The sequence below is a fragment of the Mesoplodon densirostris genome, chromosome 5, assembly GCF_025265405.1.
Source record: "Mesoplodon densirostris isolate mMesDen1 chromosome 5, mMesDen1 primary haplotype, whole genome shotgun sequence".
Classification (NCBI taxonomy): Eukaryota; Metazoa; Chordata; class Mammalia; order Artiodactyla; family Ziphiidae; genus Mesoplodon; species Mesoplodon densirostris.
This window is the reverse complement of record NC_082665.1, coordinates 23,185,687-23,206,616: the sequence shown is the minus strand read 5'-3', so window position 1 is coordinate 23,206,616 and position 20,930 is coordinate 23,185,687. Positions and strand designations below refer to the sequence as shown.

Here is a 20,930-nt window from a genome sequence, read left to right as displayed (position 1 = left end):
CTTGTGCTGTGAAAATGAAAATAATTTAAAATCACAAAATTCTGGCTGTCATTTAACTCTTAACTCTTTAGTATTACCTTTATGCAGTAGGACAGTAGGATTCTGCCTTTATACAACCTATAACCTAATAAAGACCAATAAGTACAAACACAACAAAATACAGCATTTTGGTAAATGTCAGTCCCATGTAAATTGGTGACTTTTCATCAAATGCATTCAAGTTCCTAAGAAATCAAGTAAACATTATCATATATTTCACTGCACTCCATAGATTTTCATTACCATAGATTTCATTTTCAATATATAATATTTCATTATTATTTTTTGTAACTATTTATATAAGGCCCAAAGTATAAACCAAACTGAAACACAAAGAAAAAGGCAGTGGATTAATAATATGATGGAATTGGCATTTTCACACATGTAAAAATTATCAGATTAAACACATAGATCTCTTTTATTTCTTAGTGTTAAAGAGCAACCTTCTTAAAACCTCTTTCATTTGTTCAAATCAATTTCTGTTGAAGAAAATTATTTCTAAAATATAAGTACCTTTGACTTACCAACACTGATAGCAGAAAAATTTGAAATCATTTTATTCAAAATATGCTTTCTATCCCTCCACCTCATCATGTAATTTTAACAACATGCTAACTCCATAAATTGACAAAAGAGGCTTCTCCCTGGCCATTTACTATTTATCTTTTGAAATAATGTATTCCTGTATATCACCCTTCTTAGCCCCTTTCCTCCTCATGATGGCGTTTTTAAGAGTATACTTCTCTTGGCAATAGTTACACTATTTTGATATACTTGTTTTATATATGAAAGTTGAAAATCAAATTTATAAAATGTGAATGACATTGGCATTCTTCTGGCAACCCAGAAAAATTACAGAGTTTGCTTTAATAGTTTTTTAACTATTATGGTGCATTGCCAAATCTGGAAAGGAGTTATATCTCCATAAAATTCTTTAAAATTGTCCAAAAAAATTAGATATATAAAACTGTAGATAACTGTTTTCATTGACAGTTTAGTACTTTTCTTTGGACAAAATCACTCAAGAATAATGATTTTCATGTTAGGCACCCTTATTAATTACATGTTCATATTCCTAACTCATACTTTCATTACTTTTTTTGTACTATATATTTCCTGAAAGTTTTCTTCTCAAACATAGCTTTTACTCTTCATTTAATAGATGTTTCCTTATGTTCATACCAATAATGAGAGGTACATTATATTCAGTTATTTTATCAATAAAAAGTTATCAAGTAACCAGAAGACCATGATATTTTATTCTATGCCCCAAGCCACCAAAACTACATACAGAAATTTCTTTGATAACAGTTGTGAAAAATAATCACCTAGTTTTTGTTTGCTAAAAACTATGTCTATTAAAGCACACATCTTTTAGTTTTTCTTTTGCTTTGTCACAAAACCATTATAGAAGCCCTAATATACTTTTGTTTTTGTAAACACAACTATTATCCTGTAGATATAAAAATTAAGACTACTCACTTCCTATCCTGACTTTTCTCCAAAATTATTTTAAGAACACTGCCTTATTTCCTGGATGGTAAGCCTCCTTTCTCCTAACCTTTCTAGTTTCTTCAACATCCGAAATTCAAAAAATGAAGAGTTGAGCTGAGCCTTGAAGTAAGTCACATCTAGGTTTGAATCTCAGCTCAGCCATTTATGTTGCTTCAGCTTTGGCAATATTATGTGAAGTCTTTTTAATATGAGTTTCTTCATCTTTAAAATGTGGATAACAATACTTATTTCACTTATTGGTATTAGATGAAGAGTACATTGTAAAATGCATATCAAAGTCTTTAGGATATTGTAAATATTCAATAAATTTTATTGTTTCTTTATCATATTGCATAAATATTGAAGCATAGTTTATCTTGTTTCTATTATTTTGAGTAAACTCAAATTGTTAATAGACTCCATAAAGTCTGATAACTAAAGTCTGATTAAACATTACCATAGAGTATATTGTGATTATATCTCTCTTGTCATGAAAAGTAGCATGAGATTGTATTTGCCTTAAGAATCACTTGGAGAGCCTGTTAAAATGCAGATTCTAGAATACCACTTTCTGAGGTTGATTTAGTATGTCAAGCACAGGACCTAGGAGTACTTTAATAAACTCATCAGTTGGTGTTATATGGATGCTCTCCAAGTCATCCATACATTGGAAAGCAGTTCTCGAGCTCTAAGTCAAATGAAATTGAACAACTCATCCTTTCAACAGAAAAATGCTCTTGACAAATTACTTTGCACCTTGGCACCTTGATAGGGGCTTGGAAATCACAGAATAAAACAATCAAAACTTTTCATTACTGTCAATGAAAATGATAATTGTGTAGGTCATAGACAGTGAAATATCATCAATAATATACTTCAAACTAATAACTCCATCCAAAAATAGGAAAATATATTTAGCAAATATGTTCATCATTGTAGATTTTCACAGAAAGGGGTCTCAATTAATGTGCTCACATGTAGATATTTTCTGCAGCTATAGTTCTGTAGCACTATTGGACTATGCATTTTAATGGTGTACTGTAAAATATCTTTGCATAATATATCCTTCAGAAACAACAACAAAAAGTATAGTGCTTAAACACAGAACTCTTTTAAACTCATAACTATTTTTCTCTATAATCTACTTTAATGCATCTTCCCTACATTTAAAATAATATATGTAATTTAAAAAACTCTCATGAAAAATTTAAAAAAATACATGTAATATGTAAGAATAATACAGTATGCACTTGCTTTAGAAATATTTTCTTAATATCCATTGTTATTTTAAGATATTTTGTTCTTTATTTTACTTTTTAAAAAAATTCACAGTTTTACCTCACTAACTTTTAATTATACATTTATTTTAAAAATTGGGCAATTTATTTTAGTGATAATGATAATTTTTCATTAAAATATCAATTTATTTGGGTTATCAAAATTTTTATTAAATTGATAGCTTAATTTTAGCACATTATTTTTTTGGAGTCATCCTAAGATACATTTGTGTATACATTTGTGTATTAGAAAGCCCTGGCCTCTTCATTTAATAGATGTTATATACTTAACTGTAATAATAGTTAAATGCACACAATAAAGTTTAAGACAGAACCAGAGCTATTATCGTGGAATATGTTTAATTCATCTATGACTCAAAAGTTGTAAATTGTTTTGCAATTTAAACACTAGGCAATCTAATTTTTTTTACATTAAAAATCTTTATTTTCTAAATAAAACCATGTTTTATCACAAGGTTGATTTGAGGATTATGTGAGATTGTATGACTAGAGTGTTTTGACGTCCCTGGTATAAACCTCTGTCATCTATTTTGAATCATTTTCCTTAAATGATCCCTTATTATCATTCTTTTTGTGTGTGTGTGTGTGTGTGTGTGCGGTACACGGGCCTCTCACTGTTGTGGCCTCTCTCGTTGTGGAGCACATGCTCCGGACGCACAGGCCAAGCGGCCATGTCTCACGGGCCCAGCCGCTCCGCGACATGTGGGATCTTCCCGGAACGGGGCAGAAACCCGTGTCCCCTGCATCTGCAGGCGGACTCTCAACCACTGAGCCACCAGGGAAGCCCTATCATTCTTACTGATCAATAAATGTTAGTAGATGTACAATTATAGGTATTGTTAAATTAGTATGGGCGGTCATGAAGTGTCATTCAAGTCAAAATTTAATCCCAAATTTGTCACTTTGACGTGTCATTTACCATGTTACTTCTCCTGCCTGATTTCAGTTTCTGCACATCTATATTCGGGTAATAATAAAACCTCCCTGGAAAAGTTTTTAAAGACGAAATGAGAACATGTGGATCAATATCTCAGACCCAAATTGAATTTAAAAGTGTTATCTTCTCTTTTCCTTGGAGGTATTTAGTCTTTAGATACTTTAGAAATTAGATAATGATCACATTAATTCTGTGACAACAACTGCTGCCCCAAAGAAACCAGATAAAAACTAATATGAGCATAGTCATATGTACTGTATGAATAATATCATCCACAAAACAATAGAATGTTACAGTTGTTGTAGATTGTGCATCTTTGACATAGCTATATGTAGAAGTTTACTATGAAATAATCTCTAGCAATGTCATTTCAATGACTCATATATGAACTTGTCTTACCATACTAAATTCCAAATCTTGTAACTATATATTGTATTCCTCTTGGAAGTTGACAATATTGGGAATCTGCATTTGAGTGTCATCTCAGTCACTGTATGTGTCAGTCTCTATCTTTGCAGGGAAATACTACAGGTTAGGGCTGTAACTTCCTATCCTGCATAAGGATAGGCTTTCAGATTACTCTGAGAGATAAAGCCTGGTCTTTACTCGGTGAGACACAATATCAGACTAGAAATACCACAGATTTATTACATCATCATCTTCTTTTTCCCTCTCTCCCAGGTCTATCTTCTCCCACTCGCCCCAGAATTTTCCTTTGTAAGAAGTAGGTCATTTTTTTTTTTTTTTTTGCTTCCTTTTGGGTCCTTTTTCACCTCCAATATTATGTAGCAATAAATATTGATTTGGAAGAGACACTTCCATATTCTAAGAAGTACCTAAACAAGTCATTAAAATAGGAGGAAAAAGAAATTGTACACCCCACAAAGCCAGGTTGCTTAAGAATGCTAGTTCTTCATCAATTTTCAAAATATGATTTCATATTCATATGATAAAACTGGTTAATTTTGAACATTTTTCAAGCCTACTGATTCAACATTAACTTTAGTACTTTAAGTCCATTTTGCTTTCTGTTCCTTTGAATAAATAGATTTAATAGATTTATTTAAACTGAAATTTGAGATAAAAAAAGAAAACAATACAAACTGTAAAGAGTCTACTTTAACATTTAGCTTTGCACTTACATACAGAAGTCATAGTTGTACCAGAGTGTTTCTATTTGAATTGTATATAAGTGGTAAACATTTTTCTCCATGAATTGGGGCACTATGATCTGGACAATACTTACTTCAAATGTTCTTGCAGAATAAACTACCAAGGCAAAAGGAGTTTCTAGTAATAATAAAGATAGGTAGTTCTTTGATACAAGCACCTGAATAAAATATGTTTTAAATTTTATAACAAATTAAATTCCTAGTGTAAAAATGTTTATAATTACATTACTGCATTCATTATTATATTGTTGTTTTATGCTCTAGGATATTATTTTTTATTGCATAGGTACAGCTTTGGACCTAAGGAAAATTCATGCTTTTAAATGATTTATTTAAACCACTTTTAATAGAGGGCAGAGGATAATGGAGTAAACTTTTCACATTATATGAAAATCTCTACTAAAAATTCTTAGATATTTTTATATATAAACTGTGAAAATTACATTAGCCTTTCTGTATTTCTACCTTTTTTCACTCTAAAGTAAATACAATTTCTTGAAAATTAAATTTAATAAAATGTAACAGTAAAATTATCTTTACAGTGACAGGAATTTATGTCACTAATGTTTCCTTTATCATTTGCCCAAGTTCTTTTAACAACCATCAACAAATTTTATTGAGGGCTTTTGTGTTTACATGTGCTATTCTATGCACAAAGAGTACAGCAATGTAAAAAAAGTTTTCTGATTCATAGTGCATACAATTTAGGAGAGGAGATGGAATCAAAGCATATTTAAAATTAGCAATATTTTATTTATGAATATGTAATTTTGAAATATGAAAACTCATATGCTAAATATCAATTTTAAGTATATAAGTAGACTTCTACAAGGCTACAGATATAACTGTGGCATATTTTTCTGTGCTATCACAGACCCAGTTCAACTTGTTCTTCTGACGGTCCTCTGTATTGGTGCATTTTGGAAAGTATATCTATCTACTCTCATTAGAATATCTCATTTCAGTTTGTTCTAGGCTGAAAATTGCTTCGACTCTGATTTCAAAAGAAACTTTAAAAAATATTTAATGGTCTAATTGGCAACACCTTTGTATTATAGGGGAAAACTTAAGATTTTCAACTTTTTTCTCTTTAAATAGAAATTACAAAATGAGAGTAACAAATCCACAGTTATTTAAGAAAGAGAGATTGTAGTGTTTAAGGTATCTGTAAATTATTATAAAAGCTCCAGTTCAAATATTTTAAAGACAGTCATGTACAGTTGAACTAGACAGATTGCTTGCTGTGGGTGGTAGTATAACAAAATAGTAGATGGAAGTTACAAAAATGCAGACTTTAGAAGACTCAGGAATAGATAGATAGATAATAGAATGTATTAAATTCCAAATGACAGAATGTCCAGTCCCATGAACTTCTCTATCACAATTTGTAAGATCATCAATGTCTAAAAAAAAAAAAAATCATTTCATTTGATGTGACATTGTATTAGAAGATGTTAAATAATCTTTGTTAACCTCATATTCTGCCTTGCTGTGAAATTAAATCTTTGAGTTAACATTCGGGGAAGGGGATGAGTGGTACTGAACCAAGGTTGTACATCAGAATCACATAAGGAGCTGTATACACATGTACCTGACTGAGCCTTACTCCCTGGGAAATGTCTGAGACTCTCTCCCAGAGTTCTAACTGCACCTGGCTCCTAGATGTTCTTATCCAGTATCTTTGACAGGGATTAGAGAGTTATATTTTGAAAAGCCCCAGAAATTGCTCCTGTGTTTGTACCCTGAGGAGAACCACTACCTTTAAAATTACTATGTGTCTTGCATCACAAACCCACCCACACACACACATAAAAATACACATAGTCAACTTAATGTGATCTTGATATCCAATAGATATATAAGATATATAAAAGGAATTCGTTTGTCTAACTCATGGATTTCTAGTCATGTTAGCACTGGTATTCCCAGTTCGTATAAAACAGAGCTTAATGAATTGAAATTATGTGGTAGTTGCAGCACTGATTCTTTGTTTCAATTTCTGGATTTGCCATTTACCTTCTCTGTGACTTCAGGTAAGTTGATGTATTTTTCAGTTCCATCATTGACAAAATAAATCCCCTTCAAACTCTATTTCCCTATTCTATAAATCTTTCTATTGATTCAGTAGATAATCACATATTTTAAGATACAGTTTTTATTTACATGCTAAGCCCTTTATAAATTTACGTATTTACTAATTTTTCAATTCATGAGTTTCTAATAACTTAATATAGTGAGACAGTGTGTTTGCAAATTCCTTTTTCTATAGAGCTTTTCCATATAACAATTATAAGAAAAGCTAAGAGGGCTTCCCTGGTGGTGCAGTGGTTGAGAGTCCACCTGTTGATACAGGGGACACGGGTTCGTGCCCCAGTCTGGGAAGGTCCCGCATGCTGCAGAGAGGCTAGGCCTTTGAGTCACGGCAACTGAGCCTGTGCATCCAGAGCCTGTGCTCCGCAACGGGAGAGGCCACAACAGTGAGAGGTCCGCATACCGAAAAAAAGAAAAAGAAAAAAGAAAAAAAGAAATCTAAGATTACTTTGGCAATGTCTTTACATTGCAAAAAAAATGTCAGTTTCTGGTTGTAGAGAGGAATGCTAAAGAGCATACTCCTGGCACCTGTAGATTTTAATGCCTGTATTTTTTTTTTTCTTTTCAGAGGTAATGGGCTTTTCTGAAGCGTTTTGTATTTGAATGACATTTTTAAGGTCTTTCTAACGCATTTTTTCCTACTAGTGTTCTGAGAGCAGTATTATAGATCCCTGCTGGGCAATAGGCAAAATGGATACTTCTATTCCTCATCTGATGTAGGGCATAGATTATAACTAGGCATGTTGGAAATCTTCCTGGATGCTTCTGAGCTTGCTCAGAGGTGGGTTTTCAATCATTTACAACTCTCAGAAATTTCTTTTCCAGCCCACACCTCAAATAAAAATTATCAAAGAAGTCTAATCATAAGTTCAACGTGTAATTTTAAAAAATATTTTTGAGAAAATTCTGGGATAAACAAAAAATAAAAATTTCATTGTTCTTTTAAAAAAACATCAGTTATTAATGAACTATTATTTTAAAATGTATATAAGTATATCCACTTGAAAGAAACTATCATCTATTTTGTATAATGATATGATATTAGTTCACATTTTTACTATAATTGTTTTGAAAAAAACATTATTTACATACTGAAAGTGATTTTTCTTTGACTTTGTAGCAGAAAATATATTATTTTTTCTTGTAAATACCATATTCTGTTACAGACTTCATGTGGTACTTACTTTATTTTATGAAGAAATTTACCACTGAGGAAAATATAAAATAATGTAACTACAAAAAATGTAGATTTCAATGAATATTAATCGACTTAAAAATAACAAAGTTTCTGGTAAATGTAATTTTGATTTATTTATGTGAAATTTTAGTGGAAAACAGTAACTAAATTCAAAAAACAAAATGAAATAAATTTGAATGAATAGACACATAGACACAGTATATCTGATAATATTTCAATAAACATTCTAATAAATAACTTGCATAAAAATAAAACATTTGATGAATCCCATTGTCAAGTTTAAGCATGAAGCAAAAACAAGTGCATAAAAAAATGTGTTACACAATAATTAATTTGTAAAATTGAATACATTTTCATGAAAAGTACTTTAACACAGTTATTATAATGCCCTCATTGTTTTGACTCATGGATTAACAGATAATAAATTTAAATAAAGTATATTAAACAAAGATCTTCAGTAGTAACTCTGTTCAGCCATCTATTGAGTAGTTGTGTTTACTGAGGGGAAAAATCCTTCTTAGTGAGGCTCTTCCTTGGCTACTCTGTATTGTCATGATCTATATCTTGGAGCAGCATCATTGTTGTTGTTTTGTAATCCACAAAGTTTCTTATTCAACTTTCTAAATTCTTCATTCTTGGAAGCCAGATAATTTTGGATGCATATTTAATAGTGTATCTACTTATAAGAAAAACATTTATACTCTATCAGATATATAAAAATGATCTAATTTTAATATCTGTGGATCCTACCATCTTTTCCCTTGCCCAAATCACCCACCTTGTTCACTTCTTTTATTCCCCACCTTAAATTTCATTGTCTATTATAATCACTGTCACATATATACTCCTGGATCTTTTTTTGTTTTGTGAACTGTTCCTAGCAAAATGTCAGTCGTGGTTAATTAACCTCAATGCCTATTCCACACATGTTGCGAGACAGCTGAAGTTAGCTGGAGGAAAACTAGAATCATTCTGAATAATCTCCCTCTAAAATTGTGACCCATAGCTTAATGCATGCTCTTTGTGTTTTGCAGTACTCTTGCCACATTTTCCTGGCTCATTTTCTTCACCAGTTTTAGATAACTACCTCATACATTTCCTCTATCCTCAAGTTCATAAACCTCCTCTGTTCTAAAAAAGCTCAGCTGGTGAACTGGTTCCTCTTTACTAAGAAAATACAAGCAATCAAAAGAAAATGTAACTAATTCCTATTACTACATCTACATCAAACATAGTTGAACCTATATACTACCATGAAGGTAATATTCAAGTTTTTATGTGGATGCTAGTTCCAGTCCTCTCTAACAAACTATAGACATTAATCCAATAATTTATCTCTCTATTTCCAACTTTTTTTTACTCTCCACCTTATTTATTATTCCCATCAACACTCAAAGATATTTTATTTCTTTTATATATATTATAGCATATAATATATAATTAACATAATATGTAACTTATACACAACATACATTTATGTATATATTATATATAAAATGAGTACATACATACCTACATATCCTCTTGTCCTCTATTTCTTTTTTTAAAATTAATTTATTTTAGTTTATTTATTTTAGTTTTGGCTACATTGGGTCTTCGTTGCTGCATGCGGGCTTTTCTCTGGTTATGGTGGGGCCGGGCTACTCTTCTTGGCCATGCACAGGCTTCTCATTGTGGTGGCCTCTCTTGTTGAGGAGCACGGGCTCTAGGCGTGTGGGCTTCAGTAGTCGTGGCACACAGACTCAGTAGTTGTGGCTTGCAAGCTCTAGATTGCAGGCTCAGTAGTTGCAGCACACGGGCTTAGTTGCTCCTCAGCATGTGTGATCTTCCTGGACCAGGGCTCGAACCCATGTCCCCTGCATTGGCAGGTGTATTCTTAACCACTGAGCCATGAGGGAAGACCCTTTTCCTGTATTTCTAATTTTATTTTTTCTTCCAGTTTTATTGAGATATAATTCCCATACAGCACTGTATAAGTTTAAGGTATGCAGCATAATTATTTGACCTGTATACATCATGAAGTGATTATTACAATAAGTTTAGTGAACACCCAACTTCTCATATAGATACAAAATTAAAGAAATAGAAAAAAAATATTTTCTTTGTGATGAGAACTCACAGGATTTGCTCTCTTAATGTTCATATATAACATACAGCAGTGTTAATTATATTTATCATGTTGTATCTTACATCCTTAGTACTTACCTTATAACTGGACGTTTGTGCCTTTTGACTGCCTTCATCCACCCCTGCCTCTGGTAACCACAAATCTAAATATGAACATTTTTTTCTATGAATTTGTTTGTTTTTGAAATATAATTGACCTTCAATACTATGTTAGGTTCTGTTACACAATATAGTGACTCAGCAGTTCTACACATTTCACAATTATCTCCATAATAAGTCTAGTTATGTCTGTACCCATACTTAGATATTACATAGTTATACAGGCACCCCTGGATCTGACCCCACCCACCAGTGTGCCAAGACCAACTTTAGGACACCTTGGGCCCTGGCCCAACACATCAGCAAGTTGACATAAAGATCCAGGACCCTGGCTCAACAACCACTCACCCTAGAAACCAGGTCTGCCAATCAGTAGATCAGAACTACCCTCAGAAACCACTGGGTCTCTGTAGCCAGCCACCTTGTGACCCATCCTGCCCCAGAGGCCAGCATTCTCGGCACAAGGCAGAGCCTGGTGACCAACCAGACCCAAGCCAGACACACCTACCAGACCATTCACAGTAGTCATTCCCACCATAAGAGAAGGACCCAGGCATCTCACATGGGGGCAACCCTAAAACATATAGGTCTGGTGAATAGAGGGGAGTGTGCTGCTGGGACACATAATACGTCTCCTGCAAAAGGCCACTTCTCCAAGTTCAGGAAATGTAACCAACCTACCACATACATAGAAATAAAAATAGAAAATTAGACTAAATGAGGTGACAGAGTAATATGTTCCAAACAGATGAACAAGATAACACCCCAGAAGAAGAATTAAATGAAGTGGAGATAGGCAATCTACCCTATAGAGAGTTCAAATTAATGATTATAAAGGTGTTCAAGGAACTTGGGAGAAGATAGGATGAACAGGATGAGAAGTTAGAAGTTTTTAACAAAGAGTTAAAAAATATAAAGAAGAACCAAGCAGTGATGAATAATATAATAATTGAAATGAAAAGTGCAATAGAGGAATCAACAGTAGATTAGATGATACAGAGGAACAGAACAGGAGCTGGAAGACAGAATAGTGGAAATCACTGATGCAGAACAGAAAAAAAGAATAAAGAATAAAAAGAAATGAGGACCATTTAAGAGATCTCTGGGAGAGCATCAAGTGTACTAACATTTGCATCGTAGGGGTTCCTGAAGGAGAAGAGAGAGGGAAATGAGCATAGAATATATTTGAAGATATAATAGCTGAAATTTTCCCTATCTTGGGAAAGGAAACAAATATCTAGGTCCAGGAAGCATAAAGAGTCTCAAACAGGATAAACCCAAAAAGGATCACATCAAGACACATTACAATAAAAGTGGCACAAATTAAAGATGAAGAGAGAATATTAAAAGCAGCAAGGGAAAAGTAAGAAGTTACATGCAAGGGAACTCATGTAGTCTATTAGCTGACATGAGTTTCAGCAGAAATTCCAGAGCCCATAAAAGAGTGGCATAATATTTAAAGTGATGAAAAGGAAACACCTACAACCAGGAATGCTCTACCTAGCAAGGCTTTCTTTCAGATTTGATGGAGAGATCAAAAGTTTTTCAGACAAGCAAACACTAAAAAGGTTCAGCACCATCAAACCAGTTTTAAAATAAATTTTAAAGGGACTTCTCTAAGCAAAAAAGAAAAGTTCACAACTAGAAATATGATAATTCTAAAAGGAAAAAAAATCTCATTGGTAAACACATTTATACAGTAAAGTAAGTAAACCAACCATGTATAAAGCTACTAAGAAGGTTAAAAGACAAAAGTAATAAAACCATCTAAATCCACAATAAGTAGTTAAGGGTTACACAAAACAAAATGATTTAAAATATGATTTTAAAAACAGTAAGCATGTGGGGTGGGGTGAAAAGTGCAAGGTTGTTAAAATGCATTTGAACTTAAGAGATCATCAACTTAAAATAATGTATATTTATATATAAAACTCATGGTAACCACAAACCAAAAAATCTATAATAGATACACAAAAAGCAACAGGAATCCAAACATAACACTGAAGATAGTTATCAAATACCAGGAGAAAAGAATAAAGAAGAAGAAAGGAATAAAAAAATAAGTGTAAAAATATCCCCAAAACAATTAACAAGATGGCAATAAGTATGTATGTATCAATGATTATTTTAAATGTAAATGCAGTAATGCTCTAATCAAAAGAGATAGAGTGGCTGAATGGTTACAAAAACAAGACCCATATATATGCTGCCTGCAAGAGACTCACTTCAGATCTAAAGACACATGCATACTGAAAGTGACAGGATGAAAAAGTTATTTCATGCAAATTGAAATGAAATCTGGGGTAACAATACTTTTATCAGACAAATAGACTTCAAAACAGAGGTTAAAACAAGAGACAAAGAAGAACATTAAATGATCATCAAAGGATAAATAAGCTAGAAGAGATAACAATTGTAAATATATGTCCACCCAACATAGGAGCACTTAAATACATAAAGCAAATATTAACAAACATAAAGGGAGAAATTTGCAGTAACACAATAATAGTAGGGGACTTTAACACCTCACCTAGTTCAATGGACAGATCATCCAGACAGAAAATATCAATAAGGAAAAACTGGACTAAAACATCACATTGGAATATATACAATCTATTCACAAACAGTAGAATACACTTTTTTTTTAAGGGCATAAGGAACATTCTCTAGGATAGATCACATACTAGGTCACAAAAAAATGTCTCAGTAAATTAAAGAAAATTAAAATCATATCAAGCATCTTTTCCAACCAAAATCCACAACTAGAAATCAGTTAGAAAAGAAATTGCAAAAAACACAATCACGTGGAGGTTAAACAATACACTGTTAAACAACTAATGGATCACTGAAGAATTCAAAGAAGAAATCAAAAGATACCTGGAGAAAAATGAAAACAAAAACATAACAATCCAAAATCCATGGGATGGAGCAAAAGTAGTGTAAGAGGGAAGTTTATAGCAATAGAAGCCTACCTCAGGAAACAAGAAAAGTCTCAAATAAACAACCTAACCTTACTTGTAATGAAAATAGAAAAATAAGAGCAAACACAACCAAAGTTAGCAGAAGAAAAGAAGTCAAAAAATCAGAATAGAAATAAATAAATAGAGAATGAAAAAATGAAAAGATCAATGAAGTTAAGAGCTGGTTTTTTTGAAGAGATAAATAAAGTTGATAAATCTTTAGTTGGACTCATCAAGAAAAACAGAGCGAGGGCCCAAATAAATAAAATTGGAAATGAAAAAAGAATTTACAACCAATACCATCAAAATACAAGGGACAATATTAAATTATAAAGAACAATTAAGTATGCCAATAAAATATACAACATGAATTGGACAAATTCATATAAATGTACAATCTTCCGAGACTGAACCAAGAAGAAATAGAAAATATGAACAGACCAGTTATCAGCAATGAGATTGAGTGAGTAATAAAATAGCTTCCAACAAGCAGAAGTCCAGGACCAGATGGTTTTACTGGTGAATTCTACTAAACATTTAGAGAAGAGGTAACTTTTATCCTTCTCAAACTATTCCAAAAATTTGCAGAGAGAGGATAGCTTTTGAACTCATTCTGCAAGGGCAGAATCAGCCTGATACAAACACCAGGCAAAGATATCACAAAAAAGAAAATTACAGGCCAATATCACTGATGAACATAAATGCAAAAATACCTGACAAGCTATTAGCAAACTGAATTTAACAATACATTAAAAGGATCATATACCACGATCAAGTGGGTTTATCCCAGGGACGCAAGGATGGTTCCATATCTGCAAATAAATGTGATACACCACATTAACAAACTTAAAAATAAAAATCACATTCTCTCAATAGATTTGGAAAAGGTTTTGAAAAAAACTCAACATCCATTTTTGATAAAAACTCTTAATATAATGGGTTTCATGGGAACATACCTCAACATAATAAAGGACATATATGGCAAGCCCACAGCTAGTAGAAAAGCTGAAAGCATTTTCTCTAAGATTAGAAACAAAACAAGGATGCTTGTTCTCATCACTTTTGTGTGTGTGTGTGTGTGTGTGTGTGTGTGTGTGTGTTATGCGGGCCTCTCACTGTTGTGGCCTCTCCCATTGCTGAACACAGGCTATGGACGTGCAGGCTCACCGGCCATGGCTCATGGGCCCAGCCACTCCACAGCATGTGGGACCTTCCCGGACTGGGGCACGAACCCATGTCCCCTACATTGGCAGGTGGACTCTCAACCACTGTGCCACCAAGAAAGCCCCTTCTCATCACTTTTATTCAACATAGTACTGGAAGTCCTAGATACAGTAATCAGAAAAGAAAAATAAGATCAACCTTAATTGGAAAGGAAGAAGTTAAGCTGTCACTGTTTGCAGATGACATGATATAATGCATAGAAAATCCTAAAGACACCTCTTAAAAACTACTAGAACTCATCAATGAATTCAGTAAAATTACAGGACACATGATTAAATACAGGAATCTGTTGCATTTCTGTACACTAACGATGAACTATCAAGAAGTGAAATTAAGAAAACAATCTCATTCACCATTGCATCAAAAATAATAAAATACATAGGAATAATGTAACTAAGGAGATAAAAGGTCTGTACTCAGAAAACTATAAAACACTGAAGAAATAAATTGAAGATGATGCAAACGGATGGAAAGATATACTGGGTTCATGGATTGGAAGAATTAATAATGTTAAAATGACCATACTATCCAAGACAATTTACAGATTCAATTCTATTCCTATCAAAATATCAATGGCATTTTTCACAGAACTAGAACAAATAATTCTAAAATTTGTATGGGAACACAAAAGGCCTAAAATAGCCAAAATGATCTTGAGAAAGAATAGCAACGCTGAAGTTTTAATGCTCCCTGATTTCAATCCTACAAAGCTTCAGTAATTAAAACCATATGGTATTAGCACAAAAACAGATACATAGATCAATGGAACAGAATAGAGAGCCTAAAAAGGAACACACACTAATATGGTCAATTAATCAATGACACAGTAGGCAAGAATATGCAATACAGAAAAGATATCCTAAATGGCGATGGGAAAACTGAATAGATACATGCAAAAGAATCAAACTGGTCTACTCTCTCACACCATGCACAAAAATAAATTTAAAATGGATTAAAGACTAAATGTAAGATCTGAAGTCATAAAACTTCTAGAAGAAAATGTAGGCAGTAAACTCTTTGACACTGGATATTTCTTTGGATATGTCTCTTCAGGCAAGGAAAACAAAAGCAAACCTAAACAAATGGGACTATATCAAACTCAAAAACTTTTGCACAGAGATAGAAAACTATCAAAACCCAAAAAGGTCACCTGCTTAATGGGAGAAGATATTTGCAAACCATATATCCAATAAGAAGTTAATATCTAATACAAATAACTCATACATCTCAACATCAAAAAAACCCAAACAACCCAATTTAAAAACGGACAGAGTGCCAGAATAGATATTTTTCCAAAGAAGACATACAGATGGCCAACAGGCACATAAAAACATGGTCAACATCACTAATCATCAGGGAAATGCAAATCAAAACCACAATGAGATATCACCTCACACACATTGGAATGGCTATTATCAAAAAGGCAGCAAATACCAAGTGTTGGAGAAGATGTGTAGAAAAGGAAACACTTGTGCACTGTTGGTGGGAATGTAAATTGGTACAACCACTATGAAAAGCAGTATGGAGAGTCCTCAAAGAACGAAAAATAGAACTACTGTATGATACAGCAATTCCACTCCTGGGTATTTATCCACAGAAAATGTAAACATTAATTTGAAAAGTTATATGCATCCCTATGTTCATTGCAACTTTATTTACAAGAGCCAAGATATGGAAGAAACCTAAGTGCCCATCCATATATAAATGGATAAAGGAGACATGACATATCAATATTTCTTAGTCATAAAAAAAGAATAAACTCTTGCCAACATGGATGGCCCTGGAAAGTATTATGCTAAGAGAAATAATTCAGACAGAGAAAGACAAAAATACTTTTTCACTTGTGTGTGGAATCTAAAAATCAAAACAAATGAACAAACATAACAAAACAGAAACAGACTTACAGATGCAGAGAACAAACAGGTGGTTGCCAGAGGGGAATTGGGTAAGGGGAGGAAATAAATAGGTGAGGGAGATTAAGAGGTACAAGCTTCCAGTCCAAAATAAATGAGTCATAGATATGAAATGCACAGTATGGTTAATTATAGTTATACCCACATATCCTTCATATATGAGTATATTTTTTGCCTGTGCAAATATTAAAAAGGTAGATAGCTACTACATTTGGCTTCCAAATCCCATCTGATTTCTATCCTCTATTCATAGCAAAATCCCTTGAAAATGTTGTTTAATCTTGTTCTCTCTAAATTCTTCCTAGAAGTATCTCTTGAATATACTCCAGTCAGGCTTTGACCACATGACTCTACTAAAACTCTTTGGAAAGCTTGTTACTAATAACATTCACTTTTCTAAATTTTATCACAAATTAGCATTCCTGATTTTACTTTTCTGCCTAAGAGAAGCATTGATCCAATTAAATGATCTTTTCTGCTTGTTGCATGGTCTTTGGCTTATGGTATACTTTCCTGTTTTTTCTCTTATCTGTCTTTGTCTTCTAATTGATATCTAAATTATCAAGGGCCCTAGTTTGGGGTCTATTCTTGGATTCATTTCTCTAACTATGTTTATTCCCTTGACTTATTCATCTAGTCTCATCATGGCTTTAATTACCAGCTGGATTCAGTAAAATCCAAATTTTAAACATGGACCTCTCCACTAAATCCTAGTTGTCTGTATACAGTGTTCTACCAGGTAGCTCCATTTGGATATTAAATAAGTATCTTAAACTGAGAGTATCCAGTCCAACTCTATACATTATCTCTACTTCTGCTTCTCCATCAGTCATCCAAATTTCATTAAGTGGTGATTCCTTCCCTCCAGTAATATAGTCTAAAATTCTTTGTGTAATCTTTGACTTATTGATTGTTATACATACATTCAAATTTTGTAAATCCTGTTAGCCTTATTTTAAATATATTAAAATTTTGATCATTCCTCAAAATGCAGCTGTTACTGCTCTAGTCCAAGCCAGCATAGTGACTTGCCTAGACTATTGCAATAACTTTTAAGAGGTTTTAATGCATTCACTTTGCCCCCTGTTATTCTCATTAAAATAGCTAAATTTGTCCATTTGAAATACACCAGATAATATCACTCTTTTGTTCAGAAGACTCCAATACCTTCTCATATCATTTGGAAATCCCTTTTATTACCTATACTTCTCTATATGATAGGCCATTCTTCAAATCTCTATTACCTTCATTTTTTCCTCAAATCCTACTATTAAGATCAATTAATTTCAACCAAATAAGATTTCACATTTCCTCCATCAATCATTTGTGCTGGAAGATTTTCAATAGTGTGTGTACTTTATCTAACTACAACTTTGAATGTACATTGTGAGTCATAAGTGTAGTGAAAACTATCACAAATCTTTGATGTACTAATTGCAGTTTCCAGCACTTTTGAGTGTGTTGAGAGAGTCTTTGATTGCCAACCTGAAGTCTATGTAGTAAGACTATTGATTTTTAACTATGTGTGTGTTTAGGTTAATTGTTGAATTCTTTAGGTAAGCTAAGTATAAATTGCAGACCACTATTCTTTTAATTACAAAATCTGAAACCAGATAAGAACTTAAACTGTGTACAGAACACTAGAATTGACTTACTATATGGATATTTGCATTCAGTTTTGAAGTACACTGCATCTATCTGAGTCATAGGAGGTGTGAAGCTACTGGGACAAAAATTAAAAAGAAAAAAAACCCATAATGCTATAGAAATAGTAGCATACTCAGTGATAAACAATTTGAATAAATTTATATAATCCTCTGATTGCTTAGTGAATTAATAATTTGCTAATTCATAAATTAAATATCCTCTGAGACCAAATGATAGAAATGGTGATAATTAAGGAGGTTCCATAAACAAATTTTATAGAAGCAGGAGGTTAGCAAGCAATAGAACTGCACACATTTCCTGTGTGTACCATAGAAAGATGTTGGATCTCCTCTTCCTATATTTGTTTGTTTGGTTTTGCGGTACGCGAGCCTCTCACTGTTGTGGCCTCTCCCGTTGCGGAGCACAGGCTCCGGACGCACAGGCTCAGTGGCCATGGCTCACGGGCCCAGCTGCTCCATGGCATGTGGGATCTTCCCAGGCCGGGGCACGAAACCGTGTCCCCCGCATCGGCAGGCGGACTCCCAACCACTGCACCACCAGGGAAGTCCCTGGCTGGCTGTTTTGATCAGCATCTTGAGACAGCACATTGTGCTAAGAAGTATACTATTCTAACACCTTCTCATATAATTTGCAACAATCTGCCCTGTAGTATAATTATTTACTATACATCCCATACCTGCATATCCCAGCACACAATTAGAAACTTGTTGAGGGCTGTTTCTTATCATTTTTGATTGTTGTAGCAAAGGTAATATAACTTCCCAGACCATCTCTGCTTCTTGGCTCTCTGTTTACACCATGCCCCCCTTTAATGATAATGTCTATAAATTTTTATCACCTGATGATTGATACATATCAATGTAAAGATTCATCACAGACATGTCTGAGCCATAATTTTCTTTTATTATAAAAGATATAATATAGAATATAGGCTTTACCTTCTCTTTTAATGTTTTGACAAAGACCACACTGTATCTTTTCCTTTCTATGGTTTATAGTTGTATCACTGATTCATTTATTCCACACTTTGAAACTGTCTTAATACACCATTTGGCTTTTGGTAAAAAATAAATAAATTTTGTTAATATTTCCACCTTTCTTTCTCCTATGCATTATTTTATTATCTTGATAACTTAGATCCTTTCTAGAGAGTACCTTCTCTTTTAATTGAAGACTTCTAAACTATAAAAAGTTTAGTTTGTATATGCAGTATTTGTTTTAATTTGTCTTTTCTTTATGAATAGATATTTTACCACAAAACAAACAAAATCCAAAACCAAAACCAAACTAAAGCAGCTCACTGGAGTTCGTGTATATTATACACAGTTTTAATTTTTAGCCATCTTTTAGAGGTAGTTTGTTTCTTTGTCTATGCAGCAAAATGATATTATTAAACTGTGTTTTTATGTATTGTTAGTTTTTGGTGTTTATGTGCATGTGTAATATAAAACATTTCCAATAAATAAAGTGCTTTTTATTTAAAATAATTAGGTTAATTGCATAATTGTCAGACAGCCTGAGAAGAGTTCAAAACACAGAGATAAGAAATATTTTTATCTTCTTGATCCTCCCACCTAAAATGAGGCACTGGAGTAAAGTATATGAGTCACTCAGCATAGCTGTGTTAAAAAAGGAGCATATATTTGCTATAACACTGCCAGTACATATGGCAGTAATTATACACATTATTTCATAACATTTCTTATATATCCTATGTTGTATATAATTTAATATGTATTTGAAATGATGTGATTTTTTAAAAGAAGGAGAAATATACACATACATTTCCAGGTACTATTCTACTTTGTGGTATTAGTCTGATAAAAGCATGCTGTTAATAACAATGTGTTGTATACCATAAGAATTCTCATATATGTGACAAAAGTTGATTACTAGATGGTAAATGCATTGCATTTTCTGATGTTAAGTGTGGGACTAGTGACAATTTAAAATACTTGTTAAAACGTATATTTCCAGACATATTAGATAAAAAAGGGCTTGATTTATACTCTGACTTTAAACAATGACAACAAACAAAATTTATATCATGATGGATAGCATATTGATCCATGAGAGGAGAGAAACAAATGATGTGACCCCTATGATTGGTTGAGCGTACTTTGTAGACAGTTTCCAGGCTGTAGCACAGGGATGAAGAGTCTGACTCTTTTATTTGAGGAGACAGTGTTCTGAGTTTGAATGACTTAGGGTGCTAGAAATCACAGGATGGGGTACCAGAGAGCAGAGAGCCCTGTAGAGAAGAAATTCACACAGAGAGAGCTCCAGAGATCTTCATCACTTTCCCCAAGAGTCTTTAGCTGAGTATTGATAAGTGTATGTGTGTGTGAGGAAAGTATCCAAGGCCACAGAAAGAACCACTGGAATACTGAAGTACGTTGTTTCAGTAGTATGGTCGAATTAGCCCTAAACTAAAGATTGCTCCCAGCTCGCCTAACAAAGTTTAAAAGCCTCAAAAGAATAAAAATGTTTTCATATAACTCAAAGTATATAATTCACAATGTTTGGCATCCAATAAAGAATTATGAGGTATACAAGGTACATGAAAATATAACCCATAATAGGGAAAAAACCAAATCAATCAATAGAAACAGATCCATTGACACAAATAACAGTATTAGTAGATAGGAACATCTTTTTTTTTTTTTTACATATATTGCATATGTACTACAAGGTAAAAGAAAAGCATGAG

General features: G+C 33.0%; 1 protein-coding gene across 1 annotated transcript in view; it reads left to right on the top strand.

The window, feature by feature from the left end:
* NCAM2 (neural cell adhesion molecule 2) overlaps window positions 1-20,930 on the top strand; it is a 225,875-nt gene that overhangs the window by 60,509 nt on the left and 144,436 nt on the right. The window lies entirely within an intron of this gene.